This window comes from Macaca thibetana, chromosome 12, assembly GCF_024542745.1.
Source record: "Macaca thibetana thibetana isolate TM-01 chromosome 12, ASM2454274v1, whole genome shotgun sequence".
In the NCBI taxonomy this organism is placed as follows: domain Eukaryota; kingdom Metazoa; phylum Chordata; class Mammalia; order Primates; family Cercopithecidae; genus Macaca; species Macaca thibetana.
Genome location: NC_065589.1, coordinates 86,942,758 through 86,957,753, shown reverse-complemented (window position 1 = coordinate 86,957,753; position 14,996 = coordinate 86,942,758). Strand labels below are relative to the sequence as shown.

The following is a 14,996-nucleotide window of genomic DNA, read 5'->3' as shown; positions in this document are numbered from 1 at the left end:
TAAAATCCAGTGAATAGTCGTTTGTAAATATTGATTTTTTTCTTTTGGGTTTGACAAATATTAGATAGGAAAACATAATTTTAACTTCAGGAGAAACCATGTGAGGGGCATATGAGAACTCTAATATCTTTGCAACTCTTCTGAAAGCCTAATGTTATTTTAAAAGAAAATTTATTTTAAGAAAAACAATATGGAAGAGTGTATGTAACGTCAAATCTGTTGTGAGAAATAAAAAATAAGAAAATAAATATGTGTTTCCTATTTTTACAAAAGAAAACACAGGAAAGATAAACTAGAAACTGATGACAGAAGTTTCTTATAAGAAATAAGTAGGAACGGAGTAGATGGGGTATGTGTGAGAACAAGACTTCCCTGATTATATCACATTCTATAGTTTTGATTTGTTAAATCTTTAATATTTTTATTGATAATATCTGTAGAGGATGGCATCCAACTGACGCAAGGCAACAAGACTGTGATGCAACGAAGAAGGGGGAAGTGACATGACATTTCCCTGAATCCCCACAGAAAACAAAGACCACCATAGTTATGACCAATTTACATGTGTATAGATTATTGTCCCCTGCGACAAAGCTTCACATACTAAAAAGGCACATTGGAAATAAGCTTGAGTCATTGTAGTGCTCTCAAAAAGAAGATGCTAGACACAGACTTTATGATAGGTAGTGTTAACGTCTAGGTTAAACAGAAGCTTTCCCCTGGCAGTGGGACATCCTTTCCTTTTCCCATTCATTTTCTTTGGAGGACTCCTTTTTCTGAATCAATTACACTTATCATTTCTATTAAGCAATCTGAAAGGACTGGTGTAGCCTGCAGTGTAATAAACCTTTTCATTGAAAACTTTTCCTTCTTCCTTCAAAATGCTTAAATGCTTGCTAATGTCAATAGTTGTTTGGGGTTTTTTTTGGGTTTTTTTTGTTTGTTTTTGAGACAGAGTGTCCCTCTGTGGCCCAGGCTGGAGTGCAGTGGCTTGCTCACTGCAACCTCTGCCTCCCGGGTGCAAGCAATTCTCGAATCTGCCTCAGCCTCCTGAGTAGCTGGGATTACAGGCATGAGCCACCACATCCGGCTAATTTTTTCTGTATTTTTAGTGGAGATCGGGTTTCAGGATGTTGGTCAGGCTGGTCTTGAACTCCTGACCTCGTGATTCACCCACCTCAGCCTCCCAAAGTGAAGTTGTTCTTGATTCTTTGGGGCCCTACAGTATCCATTGAATGAAACATAGTCATACTGGCTGTGTCTTCAATAAAATCATCTGACTCAGAAGGCCTGGGCAGATGGAATTGCTGTTCAGAGGAGATATACAGGGAAATGGTCTTGGTAGACTCACTAAAAGGACATGAACCAACCTCTGTGTAGCTTGTGACTGCAGCTGTCACCATTATTTTCATCTCTTTCTCCTTTTGCCTTGAATGTGGCTGTTCAGTTTTGTAAAGCCTATCTGGATGGCTGAACCCCTGTTCATAGACTCAACAGAAGTGCTGACTCACTTAACTGTCCATACTGTCAGATCCCATGACTTCAGAGCTGGGGGTTTGCCTCTTCTGGGGCCTTCCAGCCCAGTGTCTATAGCTTGAACCACCGTGAAGGGTTGACATCTGGGCCCACCTGCCACCAGGCCAATCAAGATGTGCCACCAGTTTTGATTTTTGATGCACGTAAATGTTCTACATGTTCAAAATATGAAATTATGCCAAAAGTAAAAACATAGAATACAAACAGAAACAAATGAGCCTGAAAGTGTTCTTGCTGGATATTTTTGTATTAAACCCTAAATAAACAGAAGAATCTAGTATATGGAACATCCTTCAGGACACCTGACCTGGCCTATTTAAAGGATTCAAAGTCACAAAGGACAGAGTGAGTCTGCTGAGGGAAAGAGGAGCATTCTAAGGATACTACAGAGACATAACAATTACAGTGTGTGAACCTTTATTGGATCCTATATGAAAATGGGAAAAATCATCTTTATAAAACATTTTGGAAAAATGAGGAAATTTGGTATTTAGCATGGACTACATACTGTGTAGCATTACATAAGCAGTATTGATTTCTCAGATAGGATGATGGCTCTGTGTTTGTTGGAAGATGTTCTTGGTTTTGCCAGATGCATACTGAAGTCTTTAGAGGTGAGGTGTCACCATGGTTGAAATATACTTTCAGATGATTTGACAAAAAAGAAATATGTGTCTATCCATAAAGAGAGATAGAGGAAACTTAGGAAATTTTTAACAGTAAATCTAGTTGTGGGATACACTGGTGTTAATTGTACTCCTCTTTTAACTTTTCTATAGGTTTGAAAATTTTTCAAATAAGAAGAGATTTTAAAGTCAATTCTAATCTTCCTTCTGATGAACACTCTCTGTCAGGTTAGGCACTTTGTAGGATTCATTTTTCTCAGGTATTTTACTCATTTTTTTCTATAGTTACTGGTCTACTTATGTATTATGTTTCTCTGATCAATTTTGCTGATTTTTATTCTTAGGAGATCATCCATGTCATCCATATTTTCAAATTATTTAGCACTCTACATATTAAAGAGTACATATATAGAGTGTTGTTTAAGTTATGGACTTCCCACCCAAATATGTTTCCACTTTCTTTCATATTTAATTCATTTGATTTTTAATTTCTCATATGGAAGCATATAGGATAACTATAGAAACCGCCACAAGCAATATAGGCCAATACATTCAGCCCTTAGAGCCAGTTAACTTGCTAAATGCTCACTAGATTTGAAGGCACCAGTAGCAGCTAGTTAGGGAAAAGTGCTGGTCATAGATAAATATGGGATTGATACTAGGGAAAGTGTGGTCCTTTATCATTAATCATTAAATATGCTCATGTATACGTATGATTTTAACCTCTTTTGCTCCTACCTGCCTTCCTCGGTCTTACTTTTGAAAGGACAGAGTACAGTCACAGCCACACAAGTTGGTACCAGGCCAGTGATACCTCTGGGATGCCTGGCAGATGCAAAAGGCAGACTCACAGTGGGGCAAGATTTCCTCAAATGCAAGATATTTTCCTATGTACAGGATGGCATTTTGGAAGATTATTTTCTAATTGTGTTTCTTCACTCTAAGTGCCTTCTCCATAATGTCAATACTGAAGGCTCGCTATCTGAGTTACAAAGAGTTACAAAGAAATTAAATAAAATATTTCATACTTCCTAGTCTTGAAATATTAAAATCTAAAATCTGGAAATAACATAAGAACAGAAATCCAAATACTGCATGTTCTCACTTGCAACTGGGAGCTAAATTATGAGAACTTATGAACACAAAGGGGGAATGACAGACACTGGGGTCTACTTGAGGGTGGAGTGTGGGAGGGGGGAGAAAAGATAACTATTGGGTACTGGGCTTAATTCCTGGGTTATGAAATATGTACAACCAATCCCCATGACATGAGCTCACCTCTGTAACAAACCTTCACATGTACCCCTAAACCTAAAATAAAAGTTAATAAATAAATAAATAAATAAATAAAACCTGGGAAAATACTAACTAATATATACTTTGAGGACAGCTTATGCCTCTGGAAAATGATATAAAATATTTCACCCCAAAAATATTCACTTAGAAGTTTAATAATCTAAATATGATTCCCAAAAATCATATCAATATTTTTCAAGAGTTTGGAAAGTTGAATTGTTATAAGAAGCAGATGTTTCTTCTATGTTTTCCCTCTTTTTTAATTTTAGTAGAAGAGGATGATAATTTAATGAGGTCTAAAAGTAAAATTGAGAAACTAAAATATCATCCTGGGGTATGTGGGAAAGTGCATGGGCTTTCTGAGTTCAAATCCTAGCTCTGCACATGGTACTGGGATAGTCATGTTTCCCCATCTGTTGGTTAGGGTGAGCAAATACCTATCAAAATAAAGAGAAATTAAAAAAAAAAAAAAAAAGTTGAAAGCTGGAAACAATGTTGAATAAACACAAAACAAATTAGTGCTAGATAAAATATAACAAACTTATTTAAAATTTACCTCTTAGGAAAAAAAAAAAGGGAAAATACCAGAAGATAGGAATAAAAGGGAAAATGAAGCCATAGCAACAATGCTAAGTCTGATTCTGCAATAGCTCTTGAGTAGTAAAATGAGACTATCAAAGTCAGTTAAGACTAAGAGTTCAGACTATATTGCCCAGGCATGCAAATATTTTGAAGCCTTAAGACTAAAAATTGCATAAAATTAGAAGTGGCACGCCTTAATTACTGAGATGCCGCGAAGGACTGGATTACTAGTAAAAGAAGATCCTGGGGGACAGGGTTGGGGGGAGAATATGTTGTCCTACTAACGAAAAATGAAGAAGTTTGTTTCTGTCTCAGCTGTAAATGAAAAAAGAAAAGAAAGAAAAAAGTCTTCCCTGAGAAATTGAAAATACAGACTGTGCCTCTCCTAGGTTTAGGATCTAACTATATACTCTTAGCATAGTATGGTAAAATTCAAGTTGACTAGTTAAAATAAAAAGTTAGTAAGACAAAATCTAGGAACATAAATTGATACAAAGTACTGACTAATGCTAGTTAGCCTTTAGCAGAGCAGATACAGGATCATAAAGGTGAATGATTGTATTAATCAAATAAGGAACATGCAAAGAGACATGGAAGAGTAGGTATGAGGGTGTTTAAAAGAAGACAAATCAGGGCTTAAGTTGAAGAAAATGGGAAGTGAAACTATTTGATGCTGATAAATAGGTAGTGGTAAGACACAAAAGCACTGGAAATCACAATGATGTCAAAACAGGTGTAGTGAGAGAGTGATCTGAAAGGTTAGGTCTTCATATTAAGAAATTAACATGCTACGTTTAGTATGTTAAAATTTAAGATCACTTTGATGGAGTAAGCTCAGTAAGAATTTCTAAACAGGAGAGAATTCTTGAACAGAAAAATTAATAAAGGTTATTACTGTTAAAGAAGTTAATGTTAGAGTCAGGGTGCCAACCACCCTCTCCCAGAATTCTGGCTGATAGAAAGTATACAGACTAATAGGGACTAAATATCAGCTTATTAATAATAGTGTAGGCCGGGTGCGGTGGCTCACACCTGTAATCCCAGCACTTTGGGAGGCCGAGATGGGCGGATCACGAGGTCAGAAGATCGAGACCATCCTGGCTAACGTGGTGAAACCCCGTCTCTACTAAAAAATACAAAAATCTAGCCGGGCGAGGTGGTGGGCACCTGTAGTCCCAGCTACTCGGGAGGCTGAGGCAGGAGAATGGTGTAAACCCGGGAGGCGGAGCTTGCAGTGAGCTGAGATCCGGCCACTGCACTCCAGCCTGGGTGACAGAGCGAGACTCCATCTCAAAAAAAATAAAATAATAATAATAATAATAATAATAATAGTGCAATGCCCTTCAAATGCACCACTCTGTGACAAAACTAAACATAATAATGTTGCTGGTATATGAGACCAAGTTGATGGCCTTCAAATACCTGCTCCAGTCTAATCTTAGTGACCCGCCTGTTGGGAGTGTTAAGTCCACAAAGCAGATTCTGCCTTGCCCACCTTGGTTTAACTACCAAAGTGAGTCATGAGCAAAACGGGAGGTAGAAGAGAGAATGACAATCTTCTGACCTGGTTTGTACTTATCACATAGGAAGAAGAAGTAAAGAAGAGCCCAGTTCCTTTCATGGCAGTTTTTGAGGCAGGTAAAAATGAGAAGGAAGGGAAAACATGAGGGAGGGGAAGGAAGGTTTGAAGGAACGAAAGAGAGAGAGAGGAAAACTGGTAGACAGAGAAAGAAATCCATGTCCCATTTTTGAGGCTAAATAAAAGCATCAAAACAAAAAAGAAAAGAGATTCCAGGTCAAGATGGCCAACTAGAAGCAGCTAGTGTGCATGGCTTTCATCACAGAGAGGAACAAAATGGGCAAGTAAATACGGCACCTTCAACTGAAACATCTAGCTCCTCACACTGGGACTGATCAAGGAAACAGCGGAAACAGCTCAATCCACGGAGAATGTAGAAAAGCAGGGCAGGACAATGGCCCACCCAGGAATGGGAGTGTAACACAAAGCCAAGGGAACTTCTCCCCACCCAGGGAAGTGGTGAGTGAATGTGTGATTCTGGGAAACCACATTTCTCCCACAGATCTTTGCAACCTTCAAGTCAGATGATTCCCCTGTGAACGCACTCCACCAAGGCCTTTGGTCTGACACACAGAACTGCATGGAGTCTCAGCAGAGCAGCTGCTCAGGCACGCACAGAGACATGGGAGCTTTATGTGCTATGGCTCCATGCTCCACAGCAAAGTGACTGCCACTCAGGCAAGGCAGGAGTTGGACCTCCATCCATACCCCTGGAAAGAGGTCTGAATCCAGGAGGCCTAGGAGTGACAGTCTGCAGGTCCCACTTCCATGGTGCCTCACAGGATTAGACCCACTGGTTTAGAATTCCAGCCAGCCACCAACAACAATTGGGACAGACGGGGTTCCCAGGAGGAGAGAGAGGCCACCATCTTTGCTATTGGGGTGATTCAGCTTTTCCAACCTGTGGACTTTGGAGAGTCCAAACTGATTCAGGATGGAAAGGATCCTGCAGCATAGCACAGCTGCTCTGCCAAAATGTGACCAGACTGCTTCTTTAAGTGGGTCCCAGATCCATTCTTCTTCACTGGGCAAAACCTCCCAACTGGGGCCTCCAGTCACTCCTGTTGATGTTCTCTTTTGAAAACTTCCTGGGACAGAGTTTCCAGAGGGAAGGACAAGCTGCCATCTTTGCTGTTTCCACGACTTAGCCGTTCCAGCCTCCAAGCTTTGGAGCACCCAGGCCAACCAAGGATAGAAGAAGTACTCCATCACAGCATAGTTGCTCTACAAAAGCATGGCTATACAGCATCTTTAAGTGAATCTCCACTCCTGTTGCTCCAGACTGAGTGAGACCTCCCAACAAGGGTCCCCAGCCACCTCCTACAAGTGTATTCAGGCTGGCAACATGTTCATATCCCCCTGGGATGAAGCTCCCAGAGGAAGGGACAGGCTGCCATTTTCACTGTTTCACAGCCTTCACTGGAGATACCCCCAACTACTGGAAAATCTGAGGTGACTAGGATCTGTAGTGGAGCCCCAGCAAACCACAGCAGCCCTATAGAAAAGTGTCCAGACTGTTAAAAGAAAAAACAAATCTAAAGATAAACAACCTCAAAGATTGAAGGTATATAAACCCACAAAGGTGAGAAAGAAACAGCAGATGAAGGCTGAAAACTCAAAAAACCAGAGTGCCCTCTTTCCTCCAATGACTGCATCACCTCTCCAGTAAGGGATCAGAACTGGCTGGGCTGAGGCTGAGATGGCTAAAATGACAGAATTATAATTCAGAATGTGGATAGAAATGAATTTCACTGAGCTAAAGTAGCACATTGTAACCCAATACATGGAAGCTAAAAACCATGATAAAACATTGCAGGAGCTGACAGACAAAATATCCAGTACAGGGAAGAATGTAATCAATCTGATAAAGCTGAGAAACACACTATAAAAATTTCATAATGCAATCACAGGGATTAATAGCAGAATAGGCCAAGCGGAGAAAAGAATCTCAGCCTAAAGACTGTCCTTCTGAAGTAAGACAGGCAGGCAAGAATAGAGAAAAAAGAAGGAAAATAAATGAACAAAACCTCATTTGAAGGTCTCTAAGAACTTGCCTTATCAATCTCAGTACTCCTGTGTTGGGTGCATATATATATTTAGGATAGTTAGCTCTTCTTGTTGAACTGAACCCTTTACCATTATGTAATGCCCTTCTTTGTCTTTTTTGATCTTTGTCGGTCTAAAGTATATTTTGTCAGAAACTAGGATTGCAACCCCTGCTTTTTTCTGCTATCCATTTAATTGATAAGTTTTCCTCAATCCCTTTATTTTGAGCCTATATCTGTCATTGCATGTGAGAGGGATCTCTTGAAGACAGCATACCAATGGATCTTGGTTCTTTATCCAGCTTGCTATTCCATGTCTTTTAATTCGGACAGTTAACCATTTATTTTTAAGTTTAGTATTGTTATGTGTCATCGTGATGCTAGCTGACTATTTTGCATCCTGTCATTGTGATGCTAACTGATTATTTTGCATACTTGTTTATGCAGTTGCTTCATGGTGCCATTGGTTTGTGTATTTCAGTGTGTTTTTGTAGTGTCTGGTAATGATTTTTCCTTCGCACATTTAGTGCTTCCTTCAGGAGCTCTTGTAAGGCAGGCATGGTGATAACAAATTCCCTCAGCATTTGCTTGTCTGAAAAGGATATTATTTCCCCTTCACTTGTAAAGCTTAGTTTGGCTGGATATGAAATTTTGGGTTGGAAATTCTTTTCTTTAAGAATGTTGAATATTGGCCTCCAATTTCTTCTGACTTGTAGGGTTTCTGCTGAGAGGTGTGCTGTTAGTCTGTTGGGCTTCTCCTTGTAGGTGACCTGGTCTTTCTCTCTGGCTGCCCTTAACATTTTTTCATTCACTTTGACCTTGAAGAATGCGATGATTGTGTGTCTTAGAGATGACCTTCTCACAGAGCATCTTTCTGAGGTTCTCTGGATTTCCTGAATTTGAATGTTGGCCTGTCTCGCTAGATTGGGGAAGTTCTCATGGATGATATCCATGAGATCTCTTTCAGGTGTACCAGTCTGTCATAGATTCAGTCTCTTTAAATAATCCACCCGAAACACCAAAAATTTAAATATGCCAAATAAAAGACAGAGATCGTCAGTATGTATCAAAAAAAAAATCCAACTATATGTTGTCTACAAGAAACCCACAATAAATATAAAGACATATATAGACTAAAAGTAAAGGGATGGAGAAAGATATGCCATGCTAACAAAAATCAAAATAAAGGAGTATTGGCTATGTTAATTTCAAGTAGAGCAGACTTCGGAGCAATGAAAGTTATCAGGGATAAAGATAGGCATAACATAATGAAATATCAGTTAATTATCCAAAGAAACATAGCAGTTCTTAATGAGTGTGTACCTAAAAACAGAATGTCAAAATACATGAGGCAAAAATTAATAGAACTGCAAGGAGAAATAGATTAATCCAGTATTGCTCAGAGACTTCACTACCTATCTATTAGAAATGGGTAGGTTCAGTAAGAAGAAAGTAAGACATAGTTAAACACAACAGCAATCAACTAGATGCAACTGACATCTATTGACTATTTCATCCTAAAACAGATTAAACACTAATCTCACCTTACATGGAACATCCACCAAGAGAGACCACATTCCAGTTTATAAAACACAAGTTGGCCAGGCACAGTGGCTCATGCCTGTAATCCCAGTACTTTGGGAGGCCGAGGTGGGCAGATCACGAGGTCAGGGATTCAAGACCAGCCTGGCCAATATGGTGAAACCCTGTCTCTACTAAAAATACAAAATTTATCCAGCATGGTGGCACAAGCCTGTAGTACTAGCTACTCAGGAGGCTGAGGCAGAAGAATTGCTTGAACCTGGCAGGTGAAGTTGAAGTGAGCTGAGATCATGCCACCGCACTCCAGCCTGAGTGACAGAGTAAGAATCTGTCAAAAAAAAAAAAGCCACTCAATTCAGTATGAATGATAGCTGAAAAATCTCAAAGTACTTGAACGCTAAGCAACACACTTCTTAATAACACATGATCAAAGAATAAATCTGAAAAGAAATTTTAAAACCTTACTCACTAAATATATATGCAATTTATTAAAATATGTGGGATATAGCAAAGGCAGTGTTTACAGGGAAATTTATAGCCTTGAATGTGTAAAGTAGAAAGGAAGAAAAGTCTAAAGTCAACAAGCTAAGCTTCTACCTCAAAAAAACTAGAAAAGAGCAAATAAAATACAAAGTAAATATAAAAAAGAAATAATAAAAATTAGAGCAGAAATACATATAATTGATAACAGGAAACCAGGAAGTCTTAGCCAGAGCAATTAAGAGAAAGAAATAAAAGACATCAAAAATAGGAAAAAAAGATGTCAAACTGTCTCTCTTCACTGATAATAGGATTCTACACTTAGAAAACCCTGAAGATTCCACAAAAAGGCTCCTGAGCTAATGAATGACTTCAGTAAAGTTTTGGGAAATAAAGTCAATGTATAAAAATCAATAGCACTTCTGGGCCGGGCATGGTGGCTCATGCCTGTGATCCCAGCACTTTGGGAGGCCAAGGCAGGTGGATCATGAGGTCAGGAGATCAAGGCCATCCTGGCTAACACAGTGAAACCCCATCTCCACTAAAAACTACAAAAAAATTAGCCAGACTTGGTGGCAGGCACCTGTAGTCCCAGCTACCCAGGAAGCTGAGGCAGGAGAATAGCATGAACCTTGGAGGCAGAGCTTGAGTGAGCTGAGATCACACCACTGCACTCCAGCCTGTGCGACAGAGCGAGACTGTCTCAAAACAAACAAACAAAAAAAAACCTCAATAGCACTTCTGTGTAGCAATATCACTCAAGCTCAGAGCCAAATTAAGGATGCAATTCCATTTATAATAGACAGACAGACAGACAGACAGACAGACACACACACACACACACATCTAGGAATACATCTAATCAAAGAATTGAAAGATCTCTACAAGCAGAGCTACAAAACACTCCTGAAAAAAATCACGGATGACTCAAACAAATGGAAAAACATTCCATGCTCATGGATTGTAAGAATCAATATTGTTAAAATAGCCATCCTGCCCAAAGTAATGTACAGATTCAACATTATTCCTATCAAAATACCAAGGTCATTTTTCACAGAACTAGGAAAAACATATTCTAAAATTCATAGGGGACCAAAAAAGAACTCAAAGAACCAAAGCAATCCTAAGCAAAAAGAACAAAGCTGGAGGCATCACACTACTCGACTTCAAACTATGCTATAAGGCTACAGTAACCAAAACAGCATGATACTGGTTTGAAAAAAGCCCAGACACATAGACCAATGAAACAGGATAGAAAGCCCAGAAATAAAGCTGCACATCTACAGCAATTTGAACTTTGGCAGAGTCAACAAAAGTAAGCAATAGACAACTCCTTATTCAAAAAATGGTGCTGAAAAGAAAAACCAAAAAACAAAGCTGTAGGCATAATGTCACTTAACTTCATACTATACTGCAGGGCTACAGTAACCAAAACAGCATGGTACTGGTACAAAAGAAAAACAGACACATAGACCAATGGAACAGAATAGAGAGCCCAGAAATAAGTCCACACCTACAACCATCTGATCTTTAACAAACCTGACAAAAACATGCAATAGGGAAGGACTCTTTATTCAATAAATGATGCTTGGATAACTTGTTAGCCATATGCAGAAGACTGGGGTAATTTATAGATTCAGTGCCATCCCCATCAAGCTACCAATGACTTTCTTCACAGAATTGGAAAAAAACTGCTTTAAAGTTCATATGGAACCAAAAAAGAGCCTGCATTGCCAAGACAATCCTAAGTCAAAAGAACAAAGCTGGAGGCATCATGCTACCTGACTTCAAACTATACTACAAGGCTACAGTAACCAAAACAGCATGGTACTGGTACCAAAACAGAGATATAGACCAATGGAACAGAACAGAGCCCTCAGAAATAATACCACACATCTACAGCCATCTGATCTTTGACAAACCTGAGAAAAACAAGAAATGGGGAAAGGATTCCCTATTTAATAAATGGTGCTGGGAAAATTGGCTAGCCATAAGTAGAAAGCTGAAACTGGATCCTTTCCTTACTCCTTATACAAAAATTAATTCAAAATGGATTAGAGACTTAAATGTTAGACCTAATACCATAAAAACCCTAGAAGAAAACCTAGGTAACACCATTCAGGACATAGGCATGGGCAAGGACTTCATGTCTAAAACACCAAAAGCAATGGCAACAAAAGCCAAAATTGACAAATGGGATCTAATTAAACTAAAGAGCTTCTGCACAGCAAGAGAAACTACGATCAGAGTGAACAGGCAACCTACAGAATGGGAGAAAATTTTTGCAATCTACTCATCTGACAAAGGGCTAATATACAGAACCTACAAAGAACTCAATCAAATTTACAAGAAAAAAAAACAAACAACCCCATCAAAATTGGGCAAAGGATATGAACAGACATTTCCCAAAAGAAGACATGCATACAGCCAACAGACACATGAAAAAAAGCTCCTCATCACTGGCCATCAGAGAAATGCAAATCAAAACCACAATAACATACCACCTCACACCAGTTAGAATGGCAATCATTAAAAAGTCAGGAAACAACAGGTGCTGGAGGGGATGTGGAGAAATAGGAACACTTTTACACTGTTGGTGGGACTGTAAACTAGTTCAACCATTGTGGAAAACAGTATGGCGATTCCTCAAGGATCTAGAACTAGAAATACCATATGACCCAGCCATCCCATTACTGGGTATATACCCAAAGGATTATAAATCATGCTGCTATAAAGACACATGCACATGTATGTTTATCGCGGCACTATTCACAATAGCAAAGACTTGGAATCAACCCAAATGTCCATCAGTGACAGACTAGATTAAGAAAATGTGGCACCTATACACCATGGAATACTATGCAGCCATAAAAAAGGATGAGTTTGTGTCCTTTGTAGGGACATGGATGCAGCTGGAAACCACCATTCTCAACAAACTATCACAAGAACAGAAAACCAAACACTGCATGTTCTCACTCATAGGTGGGAATTGAACAACAAGATTGCTTGGACACGGGAAGGGGAACATCACACACCGGGGCCTATTACGGGGAGGGGGAGAGGAGAGGGATGGCATTGGGAGTTATACCTGATGTAAATGACGAGTTGATGGGTGCTGACGAGTTGATGGATGCAGCACACCAACATGGTACAAGTACACATGTGTAACAAACCTGCACATGTACCCTAGAACTTAAAGTATAATAAAAAAAAAAAGAAGAAGAAGAAAGTGGACTCTTCCCTCATACCATATACAAAAATCAACTCAACATGAATTAAAACCTTAAATGTAAAACCCAAAACAATAAAAACCCTGGAAGACAACCTAGGCATTACCATCCTGGACATAGGAACTGGCAAAAATGTCATGGTAGGAAGCCAAAAGCCATCGCAACTAAAACAAAATTTGACAAGTGAGATATAATTAAATTAAAGAGTCTCTGCACAGGAAAAACAATAATCAAGTAAACAGACAACCTACAGTATAGGAGAAAATATCTGTAAGCTATGCATCTGACAAAGGTCTAATATCCAGCTTCTATAAGAAACTTAAACAAATCTGCAAGAAAAGCAAACAAACCCATTAAAAGTGGACAAAAGGCAAGAATAGACACTTTTCTTTTTCATGTGACTTTTTCTAAAATTTTATTTTATTTGAAGTTTTCTGGGATACATGTGCAGGACATGCAGGTTTGTTACACAGGTAAATGTGTGCCATGGTGGTTTGCTGCACCTATCAACCCATCACCTAGGTTTTTAAGACCCACATTCATTAGCTATTTGTCCTGAAGCTTGTCATCCCCCCACCCCCTGACAGGCCCCAGTGTGTGTTGTTCCCCATTCCCCCTGTGTCCATGTGTTCTCATTGTTCAGCTCCCACTTATGAGTGAGAACATGTAGTGTTTGGTTTTCTGTTCCTGTATTAGTTTGCCGAGGAAAATGGCTTCCAGCTCCATCCATGTCCCTGCAAAGGACATGAACTCATTCCTTTCTATGGCTGCATAGTATTCCATGGTGTATATATACCACATTTTCTTTATCCAGTCTATCATAGATGGGCATCTGAGTTGATTCCATGTCTTTACAATTGTGAATAGTGCTACAATAAATACACATATGCACATATCTTTATAATAGAATGATTTGTATTCCTTTAGGTATATACTCAGTAATGGAATTGCTAGGTCAAATGATATTTCGGCTTCTAGATACTTGAGGAATTGCCACAATGTCTTCCACAATGGCTGAAATAATTTACACTCCCACCAACAATGTAAAAGCATTCCTATGTCTTCCCAGCCTCGCCACCATCTGTTATTCTTGACTTTCTAATAATTGCCATTATGACTGGTGTGAGATGGTATCTCATTGTGTTTCTGATTTGCCGTTCTCTAATGATCAGTGATATTGATGTTTGTAGGTTGCATAAATGTCTTCTTTTGAGATGTGTCTGTTTACGTCCTTTGCCCACTTTTTGATGGTGTGTTTTTTTTTTTTCTTGTAAAATTAAGTTCCTTGTAGATTCTAGATATTAGTTTTTTGTCAGATGGATAGCTTGCAAAAATTTTCTCCTATTCCATTGGTTGTCTGTTCACTCTGATGATAGTTTCTTTTGCTGTGTAGAAGCTCTTTAGGTTAATTATATCCCATTTGTCCATTTTTGCTTTTGTTGCGATTGCTTTTGATATTTTTGTCATAAAATCTCTGCTCATGCCTTTCTCCTGAATGGTATTGCCTTGATTTTCTTCTAGGGTTTTTACAGTTTTGGGTTTTACATTTAAGTCTTTAATCTGTCTTGAGTTAATTGTTATATAAGGTGTAAGGAAGGGGTCCAGTTTCAATTTTCTGCATATGGCTAGCCAGTTTACCCTGCACCATTTATTAAATAGAGAATCTTTACCCAACTGCTTGTTTTCATCAGGTTTGTTGAAGATCAGATGGCTGAAGATGAGTGGTCTTATTTCTGAGATCACTATTCTGTTCCATTGGTCTATCAAACAGACACTTTTCAAAAGAAGACATAATTGCAGCCAACAAGCTTATGAAACAAACTCATATCACTGATCATTAGAGAAATGCAAATCAAAACCACAATGAGATACCATCTCACACCAGTCAGAATGGCTTTTTTAAAAAAAAAACTTTTATGTTAAGTTCAGGGGTACATGTGCAGGATTTGCAGGTTTGTTATACAGGTAAACTTGTGTCATGAGGTGTGTGATACAGACTATTTCATCACCCAGGTATTAAACCTAGTATCCATTAATTATTTTTCCTTATTCTCTCCCTCCTCCCAACCTCCATCCTCTG

At 38.8% G+C, this 14,996-nt stretch overlaps 1 pseudogene; it reads right to left on the bottom strand.

Moving 5' to 3' along the window:
- Positions 1–701: 701 nt before the first annotated feature.
- The window catches only part of LOC126932336 (heme-binding protein 2-like), a 41,167-nt pseudogene continuing 26,872 nt past the window's right edge, over positions 702–14,996 (bottom strand).